The following is a 2109-nucleotide window of genomic DNA, read 5'->3' on the forward strand; positions in this document are numbered from 1 at the left end:
TAAAATAATACTATGATCAACTGTATCAAATTCAGCACTGAGATCTAACAGGACAATTACAGATACAAGTCCATCATCTGAAGCCATGACAATATCAATAGCAACTTTCACCAGAGCCGTTTTAATTCAGTTCAGTTCATTTCTTCAGCTCCAATTCACAACACATTTCATTGTAAGGTTTTTACAATCAGAGACAATTCAGTCAGATCATGTACTCAGATGGATAAAATGTTTTCTAAGGAAAACCTACTGATTGTATCAGTGCTTTGATGAGCTAAAGTTCTTAAAAAGCGTCATTATGGTAGAAAAACCTTTTAGTCATACAGAACAGGTGGTTGCCTCTGTGTGCCGGAAGAACTAGTGCTGTACAGTATGGAGATCTTTAGACAGGATCTTCACTTTATTAAACCCAAATTCAGTTCAAGTGAGGCAGCGGAGCTTGTATGACCTTCAACCACTTGAACTAATGGTGTGACTCTGTGTGAGGTGTATGGGGGTGCAGTCAGGACCTCACATATGCTCCTTCACTCAGGTTCAGGCCCATTTGGTTGTCATCTTCTGAGGAATGCAGCCTGGGGTCAGCTCCATTTTGTGTCTGCGTAACTCTCATCATGATTTAAAATCTGTCCAAAACAAACACATCCTGACTGAACAGGAGCATTCTGTTGGACCCAACTCTTCTCTTTACATGTGATAGTTTTAGATGATCTGTATTACAAAGAGGAGGGGATGTGTTTAATTTGGTCCATTGGTTTGTCAAAGTGTCTTTGCTAAACCTTCCAGGTCTGACCCAGAGCCAGCAGAGCCGGTGACCCTTTGGAGGCTCCTGGTTTCTGGTTGACATCAGCACTTATCGTAGTACATTTACTAGTTTGTTTTTTATGTCATCAGGAATTACATGCTGTAGAACTGCATCACTTAGTGTCCAGAAGTGTTCTGTAGAAATAATCAGCTATTCCTAACTGATTTGCTTTTAAATTGTTTTTTTCAGCACAGTGTTTCTATTTGTGTGGATCCAAACTATAACCAAAATGACTGCAGCAAGTTTTCAGAGTCTAGAAGCTGTAGAAAGCAGGCATGAACCCTCCTACTGTAATGTGAGGTTAAACCCCACATGAATCAGAGACAATGAGGCAGTAATGTCTAATTTTGGAAAGATGGTGAGTGTGACATCAGTGCTGCCTATTCACTGTACTATGTGTGACACTGGATCAATATAAGTTGTTTAATCAGTAAGATCCCCCTAGTTCTACACTCAGGGCTGCTCGACAAGCTTCCAGCTTCCCAATCAAAATACAGGTGTATAGAAGCATTCTTCTTGTTTTTTTAAGTCAGAGCTCAGAAACACTACATTACACCCATTTCTGTGGAGGACTTTGGTTTTGAACTGTACCCAGCTGCTATCCGCACCCTCGTACTTGAAATACATACCAGTCCTATCACCATTGTCCTAGTATAAGCTCAGTTGCAGAGTCTGACTGCTGTCAGTCAGGTGGTTTAGCCTTTTGAGTCAGGGGTGTCACACCAGGGACACATATGAAGGTCTTCTTGAGGTAGAAAACTAACTCATTGCTGGTTGTTACATATCAAAACATTTTCCTGAACTTCAATTAAGAGGGGAACAAATTAGGCCTGCGGCCTCTAGAAAGCCACCCCCACTACAAGAACGATAGGTGGGCAACCCAGAATGAGTTCAGCCTCTTATTTACTCAATCTTTGTGTTGAGAAGGAGGTGTTTGCTACTAAAACAGGTAACAGGTCACAAGCACCGTTTTTAGCTCTCTTTCACATCTGATAGGACTTCCTGGGTGTAATTGGTTGTCAGCATACCAGGTGGGTGGTGTCAATGAAACTGAACATAGAAGAAGTTGGAAACAGGTTCTTTAAAACTGTAATTGGACTATCTAATAGAGAACTGCTAAAGTGAAACATTCTATTGGGGGAGGAAAACTCTGTTAAAATAATTTCAAAGGTTATTAAAATATGGTCAGAGAGGAAAACCGTGAGGAAATACTGTTATTTCTTCATGATAAATGCACAAGGCCCAAAGTATGAAGATGAGAATGAGTGGGAATGTTCACATTTTGAACAAAGCCAATCCAATCATCC

This window comes from Cyprinodon variegatus, unplaced genomic scaffold (genome assembly GCF_000732505.1).
Source record: "Cyprinodon variegatus isolate N-32 unplaced genomic scaffold, C_variegatus-1.0 Scaffold660, whole genome shotgun sequence".
Taxonomy (NCBI): Eukaryota; Metazoa; Chordata; class Actinopteri; order Cyprinodontiformes; family Cyprinodontidae; genus Cyprinodon; species Cyprinodon variegatus.